Source organism: Acanthopagrus latus, chromosome 14 (assembly GCF_904848185.1).
Source record: "Acanthopagrus latus isolate v.2019 chromosome 14, fAcaLat1.1, whole genome shotgun sequence".
NCBI lineage: Eukaryota > Metazoa > Chordata > Actinopteri > Spariformes > Sparidae > Acanthopagrus > Acanthopagrus latus.
Genome location: NC_051052.1, coordinates 7,223,847 through 7,250,677, shown reverse-complemented (window position 1 = coordinate 7,250,677; position 26,831 = coordinate 7,223,847). Strand labels below are relative to the sequence as shown.

General features: G+C 41.6%; 1 protein-coding gene across 4 annotated transcripts in view; it reads right to left on the bottom strand.

Moving 5' to 3' along the window:
- The window catches only part of sox5 (SRY-box transcription factor 5), a 238,916-nt gene extending 219,453 nt beyond the window's left edge, over positions 1–19,463 (bottom strand). For all 4 annotated transcript variants that reach the window (XM_037121941.1, XM_037121940.1, XM_037121943.1 and 1 more), the window contains exons 1-2: positions 19,368–19,463; positions 17,703–17,907 (exon numbers count right to left, since the gene is read on the bottom strand). The gene's annotated coding sequence lies outside the window, so the exon portion shown is untranslated. The remainder of the gene's footprint in view (positions 1–17,702; positions 17,908–19,367) is intronic.
- Between the last annotated feature and the right edge of the window lie 7,368 nt (positions 19,464–26,831).

The following is a 26,831-nucleotide window of genomic DNA, read 5'->3' as shown; positions in this document are numbered from 1 at the left end:
TGTGTGATTCTTACTCTTCTTACTGTGTGTTTGCGCGTGTGTGTGCATGTGCGTGCACGGACTGGTTGCACTTATTGTGCTGCCGAGACAGCTTGACTGAAAACAAACTGACAAAAAACATTTGAAGCAGAAAAAAATGGAGGAAGAAAAAAAAAACGAGCACACACAACAACCTGTCAAGAGCGAAATGCCTCTAATTTTTTTGTCATCTGCCAGCCGTTTAACAAGACGAGAGCGCTCTGCCCCCACACTCCTTCTTCAAGCCACGAGAGACAGAGATGGAGGGAGGAAAAGGCGGGGAGACGGAGAGTAAAAAGACGAGGATGGGAAAGAGACAGACAGAGCATCTGATATGTCTTTTTCTTATCTCAAATCATTCGACTCACTTAACCTTTCTTTCCTCTCCAGGTTGTGATCTTTCTCTCTTTCTCTTAATCGCCCCCTCTTCCCTACCTCAGACAGTGGAAGAACAAAGTGTATATTTGTAAGTGTCGGGGGAGGCAGGGTAATAAGCACTTAGCCACTGGCCCTGTCTCTGTCAGACCAAACCTCCAGCTCTCTAAGGGGGAATGGTGTTTATAGTAAAGGTCCTGTTCACTTTAATACAGCACATTATGCCGAGGCTGCTGTCAGCTCACATGAGAGCGCAGGCGGTGTGCATGTGTGTGTATGTGTGTCCCAGCATGTGTATTTCTGCTGGGTTGTACATTCATTTGTATGCATGCATGTGTACATTTACAGCAAACGTGTGTGCATGTGTAGTGTGTGTGTGTGTGTGTGTGTGTGTGTGTGTGTGTGTGTGTGTGTGTGTGTGTGTGTGTGTGTGTGTGTGTGTGTGTGTGTGTGTGCGTGAGTAGTGTGTGCGTGCTGTCAGCTTGCCTCCTCTTGCTCCTCCAGCGGAGCTGAGGATCGGTGGAGACAGGCGGATAGATGAAATATTTAACTGTCTTGTGTTTAAAGAACAACAGATGCTTTGTTCTGCTAATTAGCACTTAGCACAGAGAGCAGCTACAGCACAGTTGTGTGTGTATGGATGGGATTGTTATCTAAACTCAGCTGGGGCTTTAAGCAGCCCCACTTGACTTGCCAAGTCCAATCGTGTTCGCCCTTCACCCTGTTCTGGTGTTACAAGCGGGTTTACAGTTGCGGCATCTGTCTTCATCAGCGATCAAATAAATGCATTAAATGCCCCAAAACAATCGTCTGTCAAATGGTTATACAGTAAAGAGTCTCTAATCATTAAGGGTGCTCTAAAAGAATTCAAGGAGTAACCAGGATTCTGCTGAGTGAACTCCCCCTTTAACAAACACAAACAAGACCATGTTATGTTTATTAATCATTAATTGGACAACACTAAAGGCTTTGCATTTTAGAAGAGGTTGAGGTGATAGAGAGACTTGAAGCAATGTATCAGCTGGGTAATAAGGAGATTAATTAGGTTATAAGAGCCACACTGTACACCAACCTCAATATGACTCCACACAACAAGTCAGCCAGTAGCCAAACAGCCAGTGAAAGAGCAAATGATGATGAAGCATGAATGGGGGAATTTATTAAAATCATCGGATGCAAACACAGCTTGTGCTGAGCCAATGCTATGATCCATATTTAGTCCATTTGGGAAAAGTCCCAATGATTTTGTTGCCCCTTTGACCCATTCCTCGAGAAATACCTTCAGGCCAATTTGCTGCCAGCTCTGTGTTGAAAGCCGAATGCATAATTTCAAAATGATAAAGAACTGTTTGCAGTAGCAGGCACTTGTAACTAAAGCAACAGTCTTTTCACGTTTGTTCAGCAATATAAGAATGAAACTCCCTTTGTTTAGTGAACAAATACCACAGAAGTACGTCTTAAGGAGGTCTTTTCCCTGTACTGCACCAGTACACTTGCTCAAAGTCCAAAAGTACAAGTCTGCGGTAGAGGAGTCCTCAACCTCCTGTCCACCTAAATCTCACTAAAAGCCAGTGAGAAAAGCACTTAAATCATACATCTTTTAAACTTGGCTCATTAATTATATTACTCAATAGTGATTTTTGAAGAGAGCACTATTGCAGTAACCATAAATTATCAAGGTGCAAGAGTTGCAACCAAAATGCAAGTGACAATACCACTGTTGTTAGCCTGAAATCATCACAGTAAGTAATGCAAAAGAAGAAAAAAAAATATGTACAAGCAAGTGATGTAGAAAGGATTTTCTCACTAGCCCTCTGGAATGCAGTTTGCCTCAAGGTACAGTTGTGGAAGATTGCAATCAATTAGCCCAGCACAGCACAGCTCAGCCCAGTCCAGTAGTTTTGTCCTTATATAGGGCAGGCTAGCGGACGGTCGTATAACACCCGAGTCAGATTCAGCCACAGCAAAACATAAATTTAGGCAGAGACAACGGGGGATAGTCGGAGAAAACGCAAGGCTACGGCTGTCTGCTCCTATTCTGTCACACAAAACAAAAAGAGAAAGAGAGCAAACAAGGGCAATGTCATACTGTACACAATATGGGTCATTATTACCAACAGACTTTCATATCCTTTTGTTGGTGCCTTTTTTTAAGGAGCTGTCGCCGTTACAGAGAGTAAGGAGAGGAGGGGCTATGTGGAACCATGAGTGCGTGTGTGCGTCCCAGGTCGTTGTAGTGCTGTGCACCCTCATGTTACTCTTCTGCCCAGAGATGCTTGTCTCCTCTCCTCTCCTCTCCTCTGACACTTAATCAATGCACTGGAAGTAGCCTTTCACACACAATCTAATTATATGGAAATGAATGGAAACCAAGGGGCTCTATGCTAAGTGCGCTAAAACACATGCGTGCACACACAGACACACACACACACACTTGCACAAAGGCGAATACTCACTGTGACAGAGGAGAAGAAGAGACAGAGAGCTGTTGGAAAGTAAGGAGAGGGAAGGTTACAGGCAAATGGGCTCTACGTTAAGTGCTACTCATATCAACAATAAGGTTGTTTCTGTAGTAGGTAAAGAGACAGCTAACTCCACACGCACACACACACAATCTAAAAAGATAGGGCGACATATCATCTGTATTGTCTTGTTATTGGTCCCTATTGTGCTTTGTTTCTGTCCATTTATCAGGCCCTGACAGATACACAAGTTATAAATTTGTGTGTTATAATGTGTGTGTACGTGTATGCAGTGGTGAAGGTGATGCTGTGAGACAGAGTAGGGTCAGGGTTAACTCGTAAAATAAATCAGGCTTGTGCGGCCATTAAAGCCAGGGTACTGCGAAGGCATTTGTCTAGGGACTCATCCATAAACGGTGACTGTGAATGTCTACTCATACTGCGCTGACACAGCTCCCTCCTCTCACTGAGAGGAGCTTCAGGAGTCACTACACAAGGATACATCGAGCAAAACTGGTGAGAACTTATGTCACAATGCCTGGAATAAACTGTTAGTTACTCTAGTTTGCTATCTGATTGACAAAGATAGAAACTTTTGTCAAATGTGTTTGGTGTTCTTTTCAAGCCTCTTGAGCCCATCCTTGTTAGCGGCAAACAAATGATTCAAGGCTACATAAACATGACTTATATTTTTAACTACTGCCTCCAGGTGTAGACTATTTGTGTAGAATACTTTTTTGTAGAAAAGTAGAGGTGGCAAACAACAAACAACAGCCAAAAAAAAAAAACAGCCCCCTTGGCCTTCTGCAAGAGAAAAAATGGACAGAGATCTTCAGGAATTTATCCAGTAAGATGCCATCAGTAGAAACAGCTTTGCTCTTCTTCTCCTTTCATAGAAAAAAAAACCTTTCCAGCTCCTATTTAGCACATCAACTCTCTTTCAAACAAGCAAAAACCCCCTCAAGTAAGCACAAAAAGTTTTTTGAAAACTTAGGAAGTTTTTTCCGCCTGCAGTTTTTGGTGGTTTTTGGTTTAACAGTCTGTTCAGCATACGACACCCTGCATCCTTAAACCTTCAGAAAGAGAAACAGAGGAGAGATCCATCTTCCTGGATGGATAGAGAGAATCAACCAACTTGGTGAACAACGAAATTTAATCGGAATGACAAAATTAATACAGATTGTGAACATATATGAAACATTTCAATTATGATGTGTTACTCTAGCAAACAGGCCTCATACATTTTGACAGGCTACTGTCAAATCAGTTTTGAAAACAAATGAAGCTGGTCTTCAGGACACTGAAAGATTACTATTATGATGCTAATAATGATGTTTATTAAATCAAGCATTTTTGTATCAAATCATCTTCATAGATGCCAAGTATTCATGACAAATATCTAAAATGCCAATCTAGATCTTACAATTTATTTATTATTAGTCCACTATACAATGTATGTAAACGTTTCACCAAATGGATAGTGTGTGTGTGTGTGTGTGTGTGTGTGTGTGTGTGTGTGTGTGCGTGTGTGTGTGTGTGCGTACACATGTCAAAATATATGAACGAAAGAAAGACAGAGAAGATCGTGATTGAGTCAAGCAACCTGACAGCTGTCAGTTGAACCCATTTCAGCTCAGAGACATACACACATACACACATGTCAATTAGGAGCTATGGTGAGCTGAGCAGTAGTGAGCTGATTGGGTCACATGTTTACTCCCTGCAGCAACCGTCAGCAGCAGACCGATAATACGGCGGACATCACCTGACAGACAGACAAAGGAACAGACAAACACACACACTGAGATGCAGTGTTTTTGTCAGCGTGAGGGCATCTGGCAAAGTAAACAAAGCACGTATAGGTACAGGTGCAAAACCTAGAAATATGCATATGTTAACCGACAGAGACAGAATCAGATACCCCGAGATCCCCTTTGCTGTGTGGTGAAAGTGCTACAAAGCCATGGAATTCATCACCAAATAACCACACTGGACAGACAGAGCGACAGGACAACCAACCAACACTGCCTACCAAAGCCATGCCCCAAGCAGTTTTTAGAAAAGTTGCACAATTTGTCATGTTTTGATATAGTAGTAAAGATGCAATAAATCCTACATCCTAATTGTAACTAATGCAGCCTCATAGATTTTGCTAGTGTAGTTTTGTGTGCCTAGCAATGTTGTTGTTTGTGACTGGCAGCAAGAGGAAAGATTTAGAAACAACCCCAAATAAGTTCTGTTAGTTTGAGCAGTACCTGCAAGTAGAGCAATCCCAGACTATTGAGAGAACTTTGCTACAAAAAAGCTGCAGCACTTTAAAAGATTATTAGAGAGGTTTGCATGTTTTTTTCTATGTTGACACATCCTTACTCCAAACGTCAAGGGCAAGATAATAGTGGCATGGGATAAGGGTTGCATCTTAGTACAGAAATCAAGTGTTGTTAAACATACTGGCATGCAACTTACAAAGTGAATGTTGCAAAAGAGGAAGACGGACGACATGTTCATGTCCAGCAGTGAGCCATGCTGGGCCACATCATTAAAACAACACAGATCAGAGACAGGCAGGACAAAAGAGAAGAAAGGAGCGACACAGGAAGAATTAAGAGGATGTGGGCAGCAGAAAGGAATGGTTGTTATAACAATGCAACAAAAGACCAAAAGACTTTAAGAGAGAACAAGCGATAGATGGAGACAAAGTGATAAAGTGTGTGTGTATTCATTATAAAAGTGTTCTGATTGTCTTGGCGTCCTATCAGGTGGCATCAAACCCGTGTGCGATCTGGAGGGGGAACTACAAAGTGGATCCCGGGGCCTGCAAAAAGAAGCCTTTTTGATCGCGCTAATTAAAAGCCATTTTGTTTAAAACAAACAGACACAAGTCTAATTGGCTCTTTTCCATAAGAAAGGGAAGGATGTTGAAAGTGGAAGAACGCGCGGAGGAGGAGGGAGGACGTGTGGGTGTCTGTGTGTGAGGTGGTGCTGCTGCTGGATCAGAGGAAAGCCGTGATCAGTCTGGCACATATATTGCTTCAGACACACGTGTAAACATGGAAGCACACACACATTATATTTTGTGACCCACTATTAGGGATACCCATTAACAATCTGAGCATACAGTAAAAAGCCTCTGCAAGTATGTGAGGAGAGAACAGGTGGAGACGACAAACAGGAAAACACACACATATTTACAAAAGCATCAAAATGCAAAGAAATCTGCTGTTCTGTTGAACATATGGTGGAGTTAAATGGCCCTAACCGTTCCATTATTCTCTTTCTCCAAAGGATGACGTTATATCAACTGTAAGTCTCTAAAAGCAGAGAAATGTTAAATAAATTAAACATATTTTCCACAGTAGAGAATAAAAGAGGAAGGATCAATAATCGGAGCAGACAGTCAAAATTCACATGGATTGAACTCTGCATGCTTTAAAGTTTGGTACTTTATGTGGTTAAGTTTAATCACCAAGAATATGACTTCTTAACAACTTAGCATGCTTTCAATCCACCTAGCTACAATTATCTTTTGTGTGTCTCCTCCACCCTTATTATACTCACAATAACCTTCACCTTGAAAAGAAAATACCTACGACTGACTCAAGAGGGTTGCAGCAGTATTCACAGAAGTGGGCGAGCAAACTTGTATATCGCACAATACACTTCAATATATAGGAAAAGTATGCACTGGATCTGCTTGTCTGCTAGAGGCACTGGGCTTTATGTCCCCCACATCCTGAAACGCTCCGATAAATCCTGACCATTTTGTGGCTAAGCCTATTACAGCCTATATCATTCTAATTCTGAACTGTTATTCTTGATGTTAGATTTCATAGTGAATCACAGTGAGTGATTTTGTTGCTAACTGTGTGTTACTGGCTGAATTTTGCGGGTAACCTGTGTGTCTATCAGGTTTGTTTTGAGAAGTGACACGATAAGATGGATTGCAGTATACTAATTAGGTTACTGAATGGTTGTGTATTGTGTGCACTGCTACAGAGGGGGAAAAATCTGCTAATGACATATTAGTACAGTGTCTTGCTGCGTTTCTTATAACAGTTGGTCCATTCTTTGAAAAGTTAGTTACCAGGTATGAGACATGCCAAAATTTTGAGTAAAGGTTTCCTAATTATGGTTGGAAGCTGTGGCTCTGGACAAGGTACTCGACCCGCAAAGCCACTGTTTCAAATTGACCTTAGACAACTGGGCGTTCAAATATAGGCCCAATTATTGGACAAAGTGATGCGACTCCGTGCTCTGTGCAGATTCTGCAGAACAATTAAGAATTCTATCAACTACCAGAAAAACACAATGCATCATGCAAGAGAGGAGCTTCTTTCAGAAATGTGTTTAACAAAGTTTCCTCAACTTCTTAACAAGCTGTTCTGGGTTTGTGCAGAAACCCCACATGCTTTAAATCAAGCTGTGATGAGGGAATTGTTTGTTTTACTCAATGTGTGGTACTTTTTAACATTTCATTTTTAACCCTCCAAAATATTTGAAGATAATAAATACAGAGGTAAAGTAAATTCAGAAGACAAACCTCACTCTGCATAAATCACAGTGGGTACATTCAACAATGTCAGTAATATAACAAATATAAATAAATCATAAATTCTGTTCCGTTTTCTGTCAATATCAGAGTGCATCAAATCCTTGAGGAGCATTTGCATTAATACACACACACACACACACACCGCATGTGGGTCATATGTACACACACCTGGGGCTGAACAGGGAACAGATTGTCTCCTTCCATCTCTGAGTCATCACATCACGGCCTGCAGCTCCTCCGGCTGAGTTCACACTGTTCTGCTAAAAGTGACTGAAGTCAACTGAGCCAAGCTAGATCAGACAGAGTGGATGGATCTGAACTACACTGGACTGGACTGGACTGGACTGGGGTTCCCTAGCTAAATGAAGAGATTTAATCTAGTTTAACCAGTGCATTTATGGTGTGAAGGCTGTGTCCCTCAGTGGTGCTCAGGTCAATATTAGACTTACGGAAGTGTGTGTGTGTGTGTGTGTGTGTGTGTGTGTGTGTGTGTGTGTGTGTGTGTGTGGGAACCCTGGGAGGAAGGAGGATTTGAGAGTTAAGTAGTGAATTCCTGTTTCACACACACACACACACACACACACACACACACACACACACACACACACAGAACCAAAAAGCTATTTGAGCTGTGGGAGCTGCAGGGGATTTGCTTCTTGCCCAAACTCACTCTATCATTGTCAAAGAACTTCTCTTCTTACAGATACCAACACACACAACATAAACACACACTTTTGCACACTTTGTGCTATAAGCAGCTACGAGTGTGTGAATTCTGCAGAAAATGTTGACAATCCTCAATGTTCTGTACAACATAAACTATTATCAAATGCATTTCCTTCGTCCTCGAAAAAATACCCAAATATGTAGGCGCACTCCAGATTTAACCTGTACCCATGTAGATAATCATGTCCTGTAAACACTCACTTCACAAAACCAAGTTAAAAAGTAAACACAAAAACACACTTCTTTTTGTCAGACACGAGGCCCTAAAGAATCTCACAATCTTCAGTGATTGTGTTTACAACCCAGAGAGAGGGGCAGGCAACGTGAATGGCAGAGGCGACAGGGGCCTATTTTAACAACGTACACAATGCACTACATTAGAGCCGCGCTTTCTCGTCTCGCCGCAACAGAACATTCACTTATCTATATGATAATAGGAGGGTGCAGAGCTCAATGTGACAACAAGGGAGAGATGAAACACAATGCTGAGCAGCGCCTGCAGACAGCATGATCCAAGATGTAATCTGCTCCGAAGAGAACAAGAGGAAGAGCAAAGAGAAAGAAAGTGAGAGATACGCATCTTTATGCGTGACACAATTCTGAGTTGGATGGACTGACAATGAAGCCGTCAGCGACAAAGCACAGACAACAGCCTATTGTCAGAGAGGATATCTTTGGGGAAGATGCTGATGCTGAAAAGGGGATAAAATACGGGAAACAGAATGATACAGGAGATACTGACATTCTCTACAGTCGCAGCTGGTGAGTGTAAGTGGACTATGATTGTAGACTTGGCGCACTTTGGATGAATCACAGTGTTTCTCTCTTATGTTTAATGTATGTTTGAACAAACAAGACCTGTTCTATGTAGAAGTAAAAACAGGTGTTTGCACCTGCCTAGAGTGTGTCTTTACATGTCAGTGAGTTTAAATGTGTTTGTCTAGCAAGCTTGTATAGTAAACTTTAATGGAACACTTCACCATAGTGGGAAATACATTATGTCATGTTTAATCTTATCCGCCTTCTCAAACTTGGGCAAAACTGTGCAACTCTTAATTGGAGTGCATGTCCAACAACTTTTTTTTCATGTCATCCCATTTTTTATAAATGAAATTGAAAGCATTCAGTGACAACCCCACACTTTTGCATTCTTCATTTGTGATGCTTTTCCAGGCTTTTCAGTTTCAGTTCATATATTCATATTGCTAATGAGTGGTTTGCATTAGGGACATCCTGATACAATCTGCAGGATCGGGATGGGGCCGATATGGGCATTTTTCCACTGATTGGCGATCGGCAATTTTGAACATGTAACGTCAGAGCACAATTTGTGGCAGAACTCAGACGCGCACATAATGTTACTCTAGTAAACCTATGAATAAGATTTCTACGGTGTGGAAATATCTTCAACTAGAAAACGAAATCAGTCCATGTATCATCTGCAATATGACCGTTTCGTGAGGGGGTAACAAAAGAGCTGCATTTCATACTGCTCATTTGGCACGATAAAATATTACAGAGAGGGGAATTAAATTAATCGCTCTGGATTACCAGCTCATCTTCGTGGTAAAAGATCAGGGGGTTTTTTTCGTCACCTGGAGGTTTTTTCCCTTTTTGGCCTTTTCTGATAGTACAGTTGAAGAGCATGACAGGAAACAGGGTAAGAGAGGGGGAGTGACACACAGCAAAGGGTCCCAGGCCAGGACTCGAACCCGGGTCCGCTGCAGAGCCTCGGCACATAGGTTGCGCGCACTACCGACCGAGCTAAGGGGCGCCCCATCACCTGGAGTTTTTGAATCCCCGGTATGCCCCCGGTGGGTCTCGCACACACTTCAGCTGGCTGTATACGAGGGTCTGCTGTCACAGTGCAGCGTAATAGATTCACCTGCTAGTGCAAGGAAGGTGGTATGTCAATGTTGCAATAGTATATGCAGAATAAGAAAGGGCCATATGAAAATATTCATTTTGTTTCAACAAAATAGAAAAAGCTGTTAAGGAACAGCTTGGATGCAGGTACTTTTTTTCTTAATGCAGCTGTATTATCAAGGAAAATATAAGTTAAGGCTATGTATCGGATCGGGACTCGATATCGGCATTTACTAAATATTAAATGACTCTGATTGGGATCGGGGTAAAAAAAAAAAAAACCTGATCGGGACATCCCTAGTTTCCATCTTCTGGTGTGGCTTCTTTACTTTTGTTTCCACAGTCTCCTGCAGTAGGTGAGCTGTGATACCTTCACTCCTGCCCTCTGAAGGTTGTTGGTGATGTCACTTACAGTTGTTTTAGGGGTTTTCTTTACAGTTCTCACAAAGTTTCTGTCACCAATTGCTGATGTTTTCCTCTGTCTACCAGCTGGACATCTGTTGCTGAGTACACCAGTGGTTTCTTTCTTCTTCAGGATAATCCAAAGGTTTGTACTGGCTGGCTAGGTGTGACTGTGGAACTGTCTCCACTGCTAAGCTAGGTTGAACCTATCCTGACATCCTAACTCTAGCTCCCAAACTTGAAGCAGATTCATTGTAGAATATTTCCCAAAACATTGACCTTTTCCTTTCAAGCCGACTTGCCTGCACAGGACAATGAGACAAAATAATCAGAGAAAGAAAAAAAGAAAGAGCAAGAGAAGTGGAGGAGAAATCACAAAGGAATTACACTTTCTTTTGGCTCATATGATCTATTATTAATCCAATTTTGCACGGACCCTTCCATTTTTTGGGGGGAGAAAAATCACAAATTAATGAGGTAAACGTAATGATCTGAGATGATCAAAGGATATCAGTGTTGGGCAAAGTATAGCCACCAATTAGTAAAACAAGCGCAGGAAAGGGACTAAAATATGCACCACCGCGCCTGATGAAAAGACAGGGTCAGAGAGAATGGACTAATTTCACAAATGAAACAACGTGCACCAAGACAGCCGTCTGTGTGTGTGTGTGTGTTCCAGGAAGAGGGGGGTGTGTATGCGGGTCATGTTTAGATTCCCCCTGGGTCTATGAGCAGAGAGAGTCAGGGAGGTCCCATAAGAGCAGCAGGAGAGGAGCTGGCTTTACTTTGATAACAATAATAAGGTATTTCTCTCTCTTTCTCTCTCGGTCTCCTTTTTTTTTTTTTTCCTTTAGCCCGCTTTGGCACAATGAGCAGTGCCGCTCTCGTTTGATCCATGAAAGAAGCTTGTTATGTTTTTTTGAAGAGTTTGATGCACAAAGGAAAAGAAGAAAAGTTTGGAAATAGGCTGCCTCTGTCCGACTTGGACTTTGGTTCATTAAGAAGGCCTCAAGGGGTGTACTTCTTTTTGTCAGTTCTTGTTTCGTTATTTTTTATTTAGGGGGAAATTTTTTAATTTTTTTTTTTTTTTTCAAAAAGGGGTTGGACCTGTTTGACCCACTGATTGCATATAAGGTTCCATAGTGTGTATATGTGCACAAAATCACAGAAATCTATTGCACAAAAAGCCGGATGAGATCAAAGATTACCACTAAAATACTGCCCCTTTTAACCCCCCCCCCCCCAAAAAAAAATCTCAAAATTTGAAAATACTCATTATTTTCATTCATATTTGATTGCTTTGAAATAATTGACACCCAAGTCATTGACAGTTTGCACAGAGCAGATCGAGCCACACAGGAAGACAGTCAGCATCTGGTCAATTTCAGAATAAAACACCTGGTGCCGCTCGGGCTCTACAGCAAAACAAATTTGGAAAAACAATCAATATATGCACCTATAACAGACAAATGAAACGATTTAACTATGAAGCCTACTTAATCACAGAAGAAGCACAAAAATCAGGAAGGAATTATGAAATAAACACAATCCGCGCAAGTCAACAACATCATGCGGCATGATGCCCCACTTCTGAAACACTCCCGGTGGGATAAGAGTCATGTAGAGGGTGGAACAAAACAGCAGTGCACATGCCAGGTAACAAAGCGTTGCCCAGTGCAATCAAGGGGTAACTCCAAATCAGGTCACAGAAGTTAGTGGATGCAAGCGCTCAGGAAAAAAGCCTTGTATTAAAGCAATATAAGAGTCTACCTTGGAGGACGTTGAACAGGATCCATGAAGTCCCGTTTGAAAAACAAATCCATGAGTTTGAAGGATTATCAAAAGCTAAAAACACCTTTTTCTCCTGTTTTCCAGGCGCACGACACAACTTTTTGCCAACATTGTGTTTAACAGAGCAACCTGTTATCATCTCTTTTTCAAGTAGAAATACTGTATTTGAGTCTGATAGATCTTCCCTGTTGTTGCTCAGACGATTTGAGTTTTCTCCCTAAAAACCTTTAAGTGTACCGCTAATTGTCATCTCAAAGTGCTAGATAACAAAGACTGAGGGGCACGCCAAGTTCATCGAGACTTCCATGTTACTATATGTCATACTTCACACACAAATCCCCTGACTTGCCCCCTCTCCTTTCCTTTTCTCCTTGAAATGTTCATCCCAACCAGCGTCTTCTTATCCTGCAACATATGTTGTAGTTAGTCTGTCCCAGTGTCATTCTCTATTTTTAAGGAGATTCGCCGCCTTTTAAAGTCAAATATTGTAACAGCTCACTTACTAAAAGCCTCTGCAGGGAATGAAAGCATGCGGCACATCTTTCAAATTAATAACAATGGATCACTTTGCGCCTACAAAGCAGAGGAGACACAGGAGGAGGTGGGAGAGAAGGGGAAGAAGAGAAGGGGGGGCGAAGTTAACGTTTCCTTTAGATGAATTTTAATCCTGACCTCGGAAAAAAACAGCGAGCGTGGGGTTGGTATTTAGGATTCATTCTAATTTTTTTTATTCTCACTTTATGTATTCTCCTAAGCCTCTGCATGACTATGTGTTGGAAGGAGACAATGTTAGGACAAGCCACTTAAGCCCATTAGTCTAATAATTCATAGGACTTGGCAGCACACTCCTCAGCCTCATCCAAAGTCTGCTAGGAGACTGTGAGAAGGAGAAAAAGATAAATAGAGATCATTATATAGATGAATAAAGAGAGAGAGAAAGAGCAACATAAGGAGACTCGATGTACAAAGTGTGCACCTAAGTAGGCACTTGATGAGGTGAATCCAGGTAAAATTTTATCCCAATCACTTAATAAATGACAGCTGAAATAATCAAAAGGGGCTGCATGTCAACACCATGACAATCAGAAAGGTATCCAGAAAAAAATGTTTCACAAATGGGTCAAAAACTGACACTGCAATTTGCACCTGAATGTGTCCTGCCAACTGCTTCTTGTACAATTCTGCTTTATGGAGAATATGTTTTTTTTTGGGGACAAAAGCTAAAGCAAAAAAAATCGCCATTCCGAGCGCAGCACCATTTGCTTATCTAAACAATATAATCATGATCCCTGTTGCCAGGTTCAGGTACTGACCTCAAGTTGGTGGCCATAATACAGTATGCAGTAGTAGTAGCACTATACCAGGAAAGGCAGAGGAGATTATGATATCTAGCCAAGGAACATGGATGTAAAATATGCAAGATTCATGTTTGTTCAGTGTCTTCTAGTGGTAATCCGTGAATGGAATCATAACTCCACATGCTTTTAGCCATGTTGTACCAAACCCCCTTTTAAAGTAACAATATAACATGACATACATGACATACACTATATCACAATGTGGAAAAATCAACAATATCACAAAGAAACCACATCCAACAAAAAAGTGACTCTTTTTAGAACTCTGGCAAAATAATATATCAACTGATACTCACTAGTGTTGAATACAGCAAATCATTTTGCAAAACAGATTTTTAAAACACAGCGTGTTTCTATCATCCTAATACGATTCAGTTCAAAGTCAAGAGACGAGTAAGACTGAACTTCCTCTCAGCCCTCCCCCTCTGTGATCTGGAGATATGGACAGTCCTTCATACATTATGAAACACTTACTGTACAGTTCATTTCAGAGAGGTCACATTGGATTAAATATTATTTCACAAATGACAAAAACATCCAAGCCACTTCTCAATTGTGTAGCAGGCTGACTTTTGTAAACATGTAAAATCATTCAGCAAATGTGTTTCTGATTGCTGTTTATTGCACAATTTCTTTCACCAAAACAAACTCCATTTCAAGTGCACCAACATCACTGCTATACTGACGAGCTGTTCCAATTTCCACTCTGCTGGGATACTTCATTACGCCATAAGTCACACAAACACACTCTGATGGAAAGAGAAAAAGAGAGGGATGTGCTCCAGCAAGCTGCCACATGTTGGGGGATTTGTTTACTGCTTCCTGTCTTGTACGAGATCAGCATCCCGTTAAAGCACTGACACTCAAACACACACAGTCTTCTCACCTGAGCCCTCCCTGAGTATGTGTGTGAGAGCGAGAGAGAGCGAGAGAGAGAAAGAGAATACCTCATCAGTCGCATTGGGAAAGTACCACTCAGAGAGTGACAGATGTCTTTCTCTGTCTGACTCTTACATGCGTCTAACAAAGTGTCTCACTCTGTGGGCCTCAGGAGTTGTGCACACTCACTACAACTTACACACACACGCACACACACACACACACACACACACACTGGCACAGAGTGTTTGTGTATTTGTGTACAGTATATGTTTTGAGTTTTTAATCTGTCGAAAATGGAGCGGAAACCAATCCCTGATGCTACAGCCAGATAAAAACTTCCACCGCTGCCAAGCAGCAGCGACTGATTTTGTATGACTGTAAATAAAAGGCACAATTCAGATTCAGTGCAGGTTAAAACATGACTTAGATATGAGTGACTGACTGATGAATTGAGAAGAGTGTTTTTTTTTAGCAAACTCAGAATAGAACAGCACAGAACTCAGCAGCTATAAGTGCATATGTCAAAAATGTAATTTAGGTTTCTTGATCCCCATGTCATATGCCATGTACCGTATAAATTACAGTTAGATATCTGTCATGAAGATAAGTGAGTTTACCACATTGAATTTCTGTGGGTCAGTCCAGCCGTAACTAATGGTCAAAGACAAATCAGCTCAATGAAAGAAGAAATGGTGCAGTAGTTTGCTTTAGCAATGAAAAACTAGATCACAATCACACAGCAGCAGAGTTCCTGCACCAACAGGACACCGTTTTACAGTGAAGTCTCTTCAGACATTACCAGCTTAGGTTTTTACAGCAGCAGGCCTCCGCGATTCCTTAAAATCGCAGAAGAACAAGGGGAGCACAGTTTGTCTCTAAACTCGTAATGAGTAAGACACACTGCCCAAGGAAGTTTCCGCCGCCAAAGTCACACAGGCACACACTTACACACACACAGCTCTCAAGCCATAAAGGCAGGCGTTAGCTGGCTGGATGCCGAGACATGTAAAGCTTGTTAGAAAGTAAGCTGCAGGAGAGTTTGACATATACACAAAGGCTGTGAAGTTTGAAGAAAATATTGAACTTTTTCTCAGATTTGTGTTCTGCATAGAAGGCTGATATGGCAAAATACACATGCTACACTGGTAAAGGAAAAGGGGGGGAAAAAACAGATCTAGAATTATATTTTAAAGATAGTGTGTATCTAACTTTGCCGTTTTCATAACTAAAATATTATGCAGTATAGGAAAAGCCATACTGATAACTTTACAGGTCTGTGGGGCTGTACTGGTTTGAGCTAAATGTAATTTCATCACGCCAATGTGCTCACAATGCAAACAAGCTTTTGATAAGCAGGTCTGATGTTTACCATGTTCACAACCTTAGCTTAATGTTAACTACATTGCAATTAACACAAGGTACAGCTGAAGCTGATTGTAAAATGAGGTGTTTTGCAGGTATTTGGTCCAATATTCCAAAGAAGTAGGCTGGGCTCTCTGTGAATGTTTCTGCAAACCTTTGTGCTAATCCATGTCGTAGATATTGAGATGTCACTAAATATCTTGAAATTGTACCACATTTCTGTCAGACATGAAAGTACCAAATTTTGTGTCTTATTTAGTTTCTCTTAATTCTACTTTTACAGTTTACACATAACTTTTCATTTTGTTGTAGACCAATTTTTTATTATTTATTTATTTATACATATTTATACCCTCAATATTTTAACATTAACATTTGTATCGTGCTCCTAATGACTGACATCTATAGATAGTAATAATCAGGTAGGGAAACAACATTTTGATCGCTGATTGGCATCAGCCTGTACTGCTTTCAGAGGTCATTGATCAGCTCCAAATTCCTCATCAGTGCTCCCCAAACACCACCTACTACAAGTCAGCCCCCCTAAAGAAGCCAACTAAATTATGCTTAGGGCAAGCACTGACTGTAGTCAGTCCACTTATATGAGTTTTACCAGACATACATGTCCACTATGCGTGTACTGTGTTAATATTGAAGCTGCATATTATTATCTTCATTGACAGACTCGGGGTCCAGATGAAAAGTCACACTCACAGTGCAGTGGAGATTCATGTTGCTGAATTTTAAAAAAGAGATCTCTGTCTGCACCAAATGGTGACAGCTTTCAAGTCAGCTCCAGTTTTGAAGAGTTAAAAAATAGGAACTAAAACATCTCTGAGGTATCATTGTAGAATCTCTATTCATTCTGTTCACATTTTGTGAGAGGACTGAATGTATCCTATTTTGTCACGGCTTAACAAGCAACAATTGTAGTGATGTTACAATGAAAGCCGGATTCAAGCACTGCCAAGGAATTTAGTTTGTACCGAGTACAAAATTTAGACAAACATGACAGCAAAACCCGTTGATTTTCATGGCATAAAGAAGAGCAAACCAGTGGCTTGCTGGAAGATGAGAAATAAAAAACAAAAACACAATCACTGGCAGTAATGTAAAGTGCACAATCCTACTGAATTTCTTCAACAAGAGAAGACCACTTTGTAGATGATTCCTTGCAAAAGCAAGTTACATGATTCAGTAATCCTTATTCAAACTCCTGAACTTCATTTTAAATTCTAGTCACCAATATTTCATATTAAATCATTATTATGATATTAAGCAGTGGAATGGTTAAATACAGATGTACAGTATATGGCACAGTCAGACAGAAATATTAAAGCTACTTAATAGTCCTCTGAAAATCTAAAAAGTTCCTTATGAACACACAGTTAAATCTGCATAGGAATACTGCGGCAACATCCACACGACCACAGACAACCTAAGTTCCTACATAAAAAGTAAAGCAACATTTAGGGAACAACCTCTTTACTACCGCTCCATCTCTCCCTCTCTCTCCCCTACTAATACACTGGCTCTCTCTTGCTTTCCGAGAGGCAGGGTGGTGATTGGCGGAAAAAAGCTTCACTCAATCCAATCTCTAATCCCCAGCAGGCTTTAAAACATATGCATAGTGGAGGACCGGCAGCGTCTCTCTCGCTGTTCTGAGTGTTATTTTTTTTTCCTTCCTGAAGCAGCGGCTGCGCTGACAGGGACAGAGGCAGCGCTGACAGAGGCAGCGGCGAGGAGCTGCTTCTACAGAGAAGCAGCAAAAGGCACCGGCAGCCCCGTCTGCCCTGCTCTATGTGCTCTAAACCTAGGAGAGACGAGTCACTCTAACAGCACACTGTAGTTGCCATGGCTTCCACAACTTGTGTACGGTGGGAAGTACTTCTTTCTGTTAAGACTTACCGGATTCTGCGTTGTGGAGGAGACCGTCTTTCCTGTGACTCTGTCTCTATCGGTCCCTCCTAGGGAAAGGCAGAGAGGTGATGGAGGTCGGGGGAGGCTGCTGCCGCTGCTGGTGATGGTGGTTTGGTTGCTCACATTGATTTGTGTCACTTCTCTGTCTCTCTCTCGCCACTCCACCTCAATCCTGCTCGCTCCCTTCACTTCACTTCACATTACACACACATGCATGCACACACACACACACACACACACACACATAGAAACACACACATGCACACCAAGGTTTGGGAAAATTACACAAAGCTGAGGCACCAAGGGAAGTAGACGTCAAATTATTTCCTCTCCAGAACGGAGCCAGAACGGAGCCAGAACAGCCACAAACAGCACAGCGGGCCAGCCAGCATCTCCAAACTCCCCAAAACTCTAACAAACCGTGTATTGAAAAGCTTTACCAACACATGTGACTTCATCATACACCTTAATGATGAGAATCCATTAACATCTCAAGAATTAATGATTACAGTCTGAAGTGGCCCCAGAGGCTCTGTAGGTAGGAATTAGAATACAGCTGGGAAGCCATATCGAAAAACGGTATTGAAAACACAGTGGGCAGACGCGCCCTGAAGCATGATGCAGCTGGAGGCTGTCAGGAGGTATGACTTTTAATGTGTCTATATCAGGAGCTGTTATGCACATCAAACTCCGCACAAAGCTTAAGTGTCCATTCCACATACTGTAGCTGCTTGAGCAAGATTCTGCTGGCCACAGCTCAATCAAGCAGGTTATACAACCTGCAGCTACTGGTGTTTTATATTAGCCAAAGTATGGAATGACAGAGTGAAGTAAAAGGAGCCAATTTAAGTCACAAATCCACAGACAAATATCATTTTAGCATTTTTGTCCTCTCATTGTTTTGGTTTCATGGCCCATAATTTGGTTTATTTCACTGCTTTTCAGCACGATTTCCTGCAGCTGAAAGCTCTTTCAAACTCACTTTCCACCACCTGCACAGCACCAAAGGCATCTAACTGGTAAACAGTGAAGCATTTAGCAGCTAAAGACGCTGAATGGTGGCGACAAAAAAGGGGGCACCATCTCTATAACTTTAATTAATGCTTATATGGCGCATGGTCTCTGAATGCATACAATTTAAACTGTTTTGTCACACATTCAGTTTCATGCAGGGATATTCTGTTTAAGCTTGTCTGACAACTAGAAAGCAGCCCCCCAAAAATAAATAAATTCATGCAACTTTAAGCAGATACTACATGGCATGAGTACTGACATCTTTTATGGACGGAGGCTAACACGAACCTTTTGCTAATCCTGCTAACGCTAATTTGCCAAATCTAGTATCATTATTTCAGCAACAGAGTTTGCTGTTCTGCTAGCTTGTTACTGTTATAATTGCAACTGTCATTTCGTGGTAAATGGCTGGGGGACAGCCGTATTGATATTCTGCGTTTTTTGTTTGTTTGTTGTGTTTTTTTGTTTTTTCCACTTTTTCCATAGTAAGTTTTTTTTCTATTGGGCTTTCCGTGATAACAGCTGACGTCACTGTCAGTTTTTAGTGAAAGCGACAGTCTGAAATGAGGACATCTTACAATGGTTTTTTTTTTTCCACGCACATGAAAAGGCTTATCTTTGTCTTTATGGGACACTCACCTTTCGGTAGACATGGCCGTGAAAAGCCGCGCTGTCCTCTCCTCTCAAACTGACGCACCTGATTACAGCTCAACGTTTGCTTCTCGTGCACATTACAGTTCCGCCTCCTGCTTCCCCATTGGTCGGTAGTTCTTTTCTTCCAGCTCACCCATTGGTTGAACTAACGCTGCGACTCAAAAATTAAACTGACTGTATGAGTATTAGTTAGATAAATATATTTAGTTAAGATTATGATTTTTTTAAAACCTGAATGTATAACTGTAGATATAACAATGAAGGTTCCTTTGCACAATGCACAATGCACAAAGTTAGTGCCAAAAACTGGAGTTCCTAAGATGGCCACTTGAGGCTCTCTCCAAAAGCGAGTCAATCCCCTTAAGCGCCCATGATAAAATGCCAAACTTTAAAGCAGAAATGTTTACCGCCTGACCAGCCAAAACAGTTTAGATCACTGTAGCTAATTTCATGTTCCTGACAAATGTAGGAGGGGTGACATTTTATGTAATCTGTTTGTGTTATGCTTAATTGGGGGAGTGGCTTCTTTGAGTGACAGCTAATCAGGAGCTTTCTGCTGGACTTCCACTCATCTAATTCCAGTCACTGATCTGATCTATTGTCTGCGTTTGTTGGAGTATATTTTATTGCAGATATTGGCCAAATAATAAGGATTGCCGTGCTTTCTTTTTAAATATTCACAGGCTGAAAATTAGCAAGCAGACAGCTGCTGGTGCTGGAGAGCTCTGGAGGAGACAGCTGTGGGCAGAGCTCCAGCATTATGGAGGAAAAAACACCTGGAGTCAAGAAGAGTACAGAGTTTTTTCTTTACATTTTCTGGGATTAAGAAGTGGATTGATTTCAAATCTCGCCTGTTGACCTGTCTGCCTAACTAGTGGGTAGGAGGAGTCAGGCACTACTCAGGCAACGGCCAGTGCAAACCACTTAAAGCTTCAATTTGGCTCATCGGAAACCTATCGGAGACAACAGGGTGGCTCTGTACACTATTTTTACAGTCAGTGAATAGCCGGTGTTGTACGCCAACGGCTTCCTTGGTAACAAACTAATTTTGTCTGACATTTAAAATAAGTACACCATGAGAGCCTATGTTCACTAAAAACTGCCTGTATGCTGAGTTTTAAGTTTAAGCAACTCAATTGCACATGAATCTACTTCCACAGTTCGGGTTTGAGAATAAAAATGATGGCCTTCACAGTCACTGTCAAACAAATGGATATTGTTTGGAAGAATAATGTTCATCCCTCAAGAGGCATGACAAGACCGCTCTACTCAGTCTGTGAGCGTTTACGAGCCGGCACCACCAGAGCATCGCTTTTTTTTTTCCTCACTAAATCGATAGCAAAAGTCTAAATGAAAAACAGGGATGTGTTTGGTCTGCCCCTTCTCAGTGTCTGCTCACACACCTAAGACAAACACGTGTGTAGGTGGACTGTCTGTATTGATTTCATGAAAAGGAAAATCCTAGAACACAGTTATTGAGCGCTCACCCTTAAGGGAGCACCCTATGGTGTTATGACCACATTGGCCAACACTGTGCCAAGACACCATATGATGGTTTTTTTTTGCCATCATTATCTAATACTTATCTAATACTAAAAAAAAAACAAAAAAAAAACATCTTTATGTAGGCGCTTGATTGATCAGTGGTCTTATCATGCTCACCAGCCACATATCATCTTTCCCCACTGACTGTACACCCCCCCACCCTACCGAATCCTCTCTCCATCCATGTATGCTTACTTTTTTTCTAATGAGCATTTTGCTGCCCACTGTACCTTGTAAATGCCACAGTATGCCCGCACAGAGGAGAAAAAGGGCTCAGGGGCAATCAGCAAAAGCGCGGGGCCAGAGCGGATGCGCTTCAGAGGTTGTCAAAACTATATTATATGGTTGATCCCTGTCCAATTCACTTTCACAGTTCAGCAGTTATTGTATGTTAAAGCTGGAGAAAACAAAGGCACTCAGTGGAGTCTCTGCATTATGAAGTTAGCTCACACAAGAGGCTTTGTATTTGTGTGTGTGTGTGTGTATGTGTCTGTGTCTGTGTGTGATGGAGAGAAGGTTGGTGGTCAAACAGGGTAACGTCTAAATAGAGATAGAGTGACCGCATAGGTCAGGTTTGACACACTTTATTATTCATTCACTGCCTGTCCTCAGCTGCGCTTAGCTCATCAGTGCGCACACACACACACACACACACACACACACACACACACACACACACACACACACACACACACACACAACCTCCCCTAGGTGCGGCTTTTACTGCGCATATGCGCCTGGACGATGCACAAATGTCATGAGCAATAACTGGGATGTCACTCCAAATTCACCCTCCTCTCTTCAGCGTTTAGCAGATAGGTAGCTCAAGGAACAGGCTCTGTCTCTCCCTGTCTGCGTATCTCCCTCTCGCTCTCTCTCTCAACATGCTTGGTGGTGTATTCCTGAAGCCCACGTGCCCAAACCTCTGACCTCCGCGGGTTGCCTGTTTGACTCGTTAGATCTTCTCAAAAATGTCCCACCCCTAACTGTAATGAATTTCAACTGAATGCAGCCACAAGAATATGCATCATGGCTGGGATTAGATGGCTGGCGAAATGAACAAAAAAAAAAAGTCCCATTGGTACAAATCTAGGGCACAGTTTGGTCAATTTTTTTTCAATATTTGTATATCTTTGCCTTAATTCTCTCCACGGGTTCAATGTCAGGTTAGTATTTTTGGGACTGCCTACATTTTGGTCACAGAATGAATCATTTTGTGATCTTTTAAGGTCTATCTGGAGATGTTGAGTGTTTCTTGACATTTTTTTTTTATCATCAAATGGTTTTATTACATGATCTTCTCATCATAAGGCATGTATGTTTTTTAAAATGTTTTCAGTCCAGTTGTTCTCTGCTGGCGTGATGCAAGGAACTTTCTTTTTGTTTTCTTTTTTCCTGCAAAATATTAAAACAGGTATTTAAATGACATAATAATAAACACACATGTGACTAAATACCAAACAGTGAAGTCCAAATCCAAAAGTACTTGAGTCAGTATGTATTGAGATACACAGTTTTCCTGTATTTTATCCTGGGGATATTTACAGTTCATAGCTTGCACCTGGTATTATTTGAGTTGATTCCAGTACCTTTTAAACACATTCACTACTTTGGGCAAACAAATAACAAAAAAAAACTTAAAAAGTGAATACAGGATTCAGTATTCCTTCTCAATGAGTGCTTTGAAACAGCATTTAAAGCTTCAAGTTTAGAAAATGACAGACTGGTCTGTAATTTCCTAATAAGGTGCGAGCATTGAGACAAAGTTTAATGTTATCTTTGTCAAAGTTTAGTTCGCTGCGCTGACTTTAGGAAGAGCTCTGTTCAATTAGGACGTGCATTAGGTATGTTTGACCTGCTAAATGATGTAAAACAAAATCTGGAAAAAAAATAGGCAACACATTATAATAGAAGTAGAAATCATATACTTACGTAGTCCTTAACAGATGCATGACTTTTTAAAACAAACAATAAGCTCACAAAAATCCTAAATAGAATTACTTGAATAAACCTTGATGTAAATGAAAACCAGGATAGATATCAATAAATGTACAAAGTAACTTTGACTTAATATTATTTAACTGATGATCTCCTCAGTGGGAACTAATCAGTCATTCTAACCTCATTATCTGTCGGTGGTGAGTCACAGGCGTTCATTATGCATCCGCGATCAATCATGCATTAAATCATCATCATGAGTCACTTATTGGTTAATCATTACTTAAGGATGTGATCTATACCTTCCTTATTATTTTGTGGGAAAACCTCAAAGTAAATTAAAGAAATTCAGAGTGTTTTTGGGATCCGGCTGGAGGGTGGGGTGTGCATGCATCAGTGTATCGTGCACCTATTTTCACGCTTTCATGACAACCTAATCTGTTTTTTCACAAAGCAATTTAGCGGCGAGAGTTCCCGCGCTCGGGTTAGCTTGGGAACGCTTCCAAAATCAGTGTTGGTCTTTTTACTTCAGAGCCGGGCATCAGAAATGCCCTAATTTGTTTAAAGCTGCTCCAAATCAAGATCATGTGCAGCCCTCCTTTTTTCTTCCTCCCGTCCTCGGTATAGTTACATGGTCGTTGCTGTGTGTGTGTGTGTGTGTGTGTGTGTGTGTGTGTGTGTGTGTGTGTGTGTGTGTGTGTGTGTGTGTGTGTGTGTGTGTGTGTGTGTGTCCATGTGGGAGGGATTGGAATCGGAAAGCCTTATCCGTAATGCGAACATAACTTTTAATGCTCCATCTGAGGGAGATCTTATTGTCAATTTCCTCTTGTTTCTCGGAGCACAAAGCTGTCTCTGACCTCTCAGCCATTTGCATGGATTCCTCTGAAATTAGAGGGCTTTTTTTTTTTTATAAGGCCATTTAACGCTCACAATCTGTTCAAAGATTCAGACAGGAATAATATGTTAGAGGTACTTCATCCCTTACAGAAAAATGTAATTACATATAACCACTAATGATATTCCCATTACAGAGCAAAAATACAGAAATCAATGTCACAGGCCAATTTATGATTTTCTCTGGCAATAATAGACCTAAAACAGCTTTGTAGTCTGTCTTTGATATTATTAGCGAGAACAAAAGGCACAGACACACACGCAGAGACACACTCTGAGCTTCATATATTACTCTTGAGTCCCTTGTAGTGCAGCTACCTTCCAAGGATTTGGCAGCCTGTGCAAGACCCCTGGGGCCTAAAGCTTAAGAGCCCGGCCAAATGACACCCTGCTGGGGCGACAAGGCTCCTGGAACAGTAGCCCCCCCACCACCCCTTGCCGAATATCCCTTTTTTTCCCCCCAGGACGGGACACCCATGATCAAACCAATAACACTATGTGGCTTTCATAAGCGCAAATCACTCAAATCGCCTTCATGATTAAAATGTTTTTTCGTCTCCACTGAAGTTGGACTCAGATTGCAAGATTCCCTCGAGACAAGCGTCAGTAGACAACGGAGGACAGGTCAGATCAGTGCACCGGTGCATCGTTTCACTGATGTCCGGGGTAAATGCATGTCGAACTTCTCAGCGATCAAGTGGATTTTTCATCACCTCAAGTGGCTGCAGAGATACTGCAGCCTTTCTCTTGTTTCAAGGCTAACGCCACTGCACAATATCTATTAATGAATATGTCAAGAGGTTAAAGATATTCATTATAGGCTATGTTTTAGAGTGGCTACAGGAAGGCAGGGTGTCAAGAGCGCTGGCACATAAACACACGTGGACAAAAGCGTGCAAACAAATCATCAAAAGAAGTATCATAGTATCACAGATAATTGCAAAAAATAAAACCCTTGCAGTTAAAAGTTCCAATTTAAAGAACATTTCGAACGTTTCAGAAGGCATGATCAAATCAAAACCTGCATTTTTAGAAAAGTTTCAGCTCGAACGCCAAGTATATTTCACAGGGAGGAGAGATCACTGAGTGAAACATGTCAGTAGTCTTACCTCTCCCGTCATGTACTGCGTCCCCCTCAGCTCAATCCTGCTCACATAGCTCAGGCTTAAACACCCTCTAGTGACTGGAAACACGCATTGCAATCACACCGCGGCCGGCTCCAGCTCATAGGGAGCAGCTTTCCATTCAGCTTACGTTGCCATTTTCTACACATATACGCTCCGCTGGACAAATATATCATGGCATATCCATCCGTCTGGCCCGGGCTATTCCAGGCCTGAGAAATGACAGAGAAATGCAGGAAGTCGTTGGAACATAAACAAGGCGCGATGGAGGAAGCAGGGGTCAAGGCGGTGCTTCCTGTTCCAAAACCACCTCTGTGTGCCTGCGAGCAGACATGAGGCAGCAGTGACACTGTGCAACTCCTACAGTGTTGCTGTCAGCAAGCTCGCTTTTGTGTATTTCTTCCATTCTAACAGTCGAAGAATGAAATTAAAACCTGCACTGAGGCCCAGTCTCTTTGTCAAACTTCTGCTTTTGTGTAAGTGAATAAACTGAGGATAAATGTTCATAAAAAAAGTCATTGTTTTTAAATTTTAGTACTTTTTTTTCCTCTCCTGTGTTTAATTAGTGTTTCTGCAAATGAAATGATGACCGAAAACCTGTTCAAAGTCATTCGGGGGTTATGAAAACCCCCATTGTCAGATGTCCAGTTTGGATTAGATTCACTCGCCGCCCAGACAAAATGGCAGCATCTGGGCCAGCATTATTATGGCATATCATAATGAATTCATAATCTGGTATTATTGAAGCATTTGGTATTATTCTCAAACTCAATTACAGTAATAGGAGTATAATGATTTCAAAGGGTTTACGGTTCGGGTGACGGACAGCATGCGACGTATCTCGTTCCCGCTCTCACACAGATTACCGCCGCGGCTCAGCAACATCACCTCGTTTTCCGTTTTGGATTGTGAGATGCTCCTCTTAAATAACCTGTTTCAGAATGCGCTCGCTCAGTCAGTCTCCCTCGTTCGGCTTCTTTTTTTTTTCTTTCTTTCTTTCTTTCTTTGCAGGCGGTCCAACACTGCAGCCCACACGACGCTTTGGACCACAATGCTCGCTGTATATCACTCAAATGTCTTATCAGCACTTCAGAGAAGATGCAGTGTATCAAATTTAAGGGAAGACATATGGCGTACATGGGAATTATCTCAACCGAGCGAGTGTAGTGCATGCAGCGAGAGCATCTCTATCTTAATAGTCTGTGAGCAGTGGTGAAGGGAGAATGTGAAAGCTCTGAGGGATTTGGGAGAAAGGATATGATTGCATTTATGTCCCATCAAGCAGCTTGCTGGATCCAGGGGAATGCCTAATATATATCTGTATTTGGTCGCCAGCTTACATCTGTCTGCTTATGGATTTATGACTTCAAAACTATTTTGAAAAAAAAAAAAAAAAAAAAAAAAAAAAGGCGCCTCTCGACAGAGCCAGTGACTAATAACTAAAGCTGACAGGGATGGCAGGCAAACACACACACACACACACACACACACACACACACGGATAGACGTAACGACAAGACTCGGCGACAAGGAACAAAGGAGTTGAAATCTGACACATTCTCTCTGACAGTAGGATAAAACTCACTCACCCCTCGAGCCATGCTAACACACACCACACGCGCACACACAGTTTACTTCTTCGTCTGTCACGCAGAGTTTTCCTCACAAACATGCACATTTTGTTTTCAGTCCCGCAGACACGCTAAACCTTTTCAAATCTCTACATGAAGTGTGTTTATCCTGATTCCATACGCCAATTCACACGCGGTTAAAAGCACCAAACTTTTGTTTATGTGCGGTTAGCTGTAGAGACTGTGAGGGATTTTTTTTTTATTTTTTTATTTTTTTTTTGTGAGTGCGTGAAGACAGCGAGAGAGGTTTGGCTGTATACACACTGTCAACACAAAATGTATCACTTGTTACGTCCACAGCTCTGGTTCAGACATCA